Source organism: Oryzias melastigma, linkage group LG2 (genome assembly GCF_002922805.2).
Source record: "Oryzias melastigma strain HK-1 linkage group LG2, ASM292280v2, whole genome shotgun sequence".
Classification (NCBI taxonomy): Eukaryota; Metazoa; Chordata; class Actinopteri; order Beloniformes; family Adrianichthyidae; genus Oryzias; species Oryzias melastigma.
Window position 1 is genome coordinate 18,146,259 of NC_050513.1, and position 613 is coordinate 18,146,871.

The 613-nt window shown below is 49.1% G+C and overlaps 1 long non-coding RNA gene across 1 annotated transcript in view; it reads left to right on the forward strand.

The window, feature by feature from the left end:
* Positions 1-613, forward strand: part of LOC112156635 — a 49,687-nt gene that overhangs the window by 33,789 nt on the left and 15,285 nt on the right. The window lies entirely within an intron of this gene.

Below are 613 nucleotides of genomic sequence, written 5' to 3' on the forward strand. Positions count from 1 at the left end.
ACTGTTGAGGCATGTTTGGGCTTGGGGCCCCCCAGTCCAAACATTCTGGTTACGGCCCTGGAAAAAAACAAGAAGTCCTTTTTTTCATCTAAACACATCATTAAAAGCCTGATTATGTTTTTTCCAGAAGAGTAAAAAGCTCCAATGTCGTTAAAAAACAAAAAAGATGTGAGAAATGTCCTTTTAATTTCTGCCGTCGCAACGCCGCGGCCTGCGGGCGCCCCAACCGGCGCAACCGTAATGAACTTGAAGTTGTGATCTTTGTCGCGGAGACGTCCAGGACCCCAGAGGAGGGGTCGCCTCTGACTCCACCGCAATAATCCGAGCGCAATTATTGCAGCAGCCGCACCAACAACAACAACAACAGCGGAGACGGGGGTCACAGATAATGTGAGGCGCCAGTTCAAAGACAACCACTTAGAGGGAGCGGTAAACAGCGGCGGGATTATCCCGAGAACTGTAACCGTAACCCCCCAATCATCCACTCAGGTCCAGATAAGAGGAGTTTGACGGAGCTCAGTGAGTCTGTCTATTAGCACTTCATTAGAGATCTGCTTGATAACCGGACCGCCTCCTAAAATGTTGTTTATTTTGGAGGCGGGGCTTAAACTCT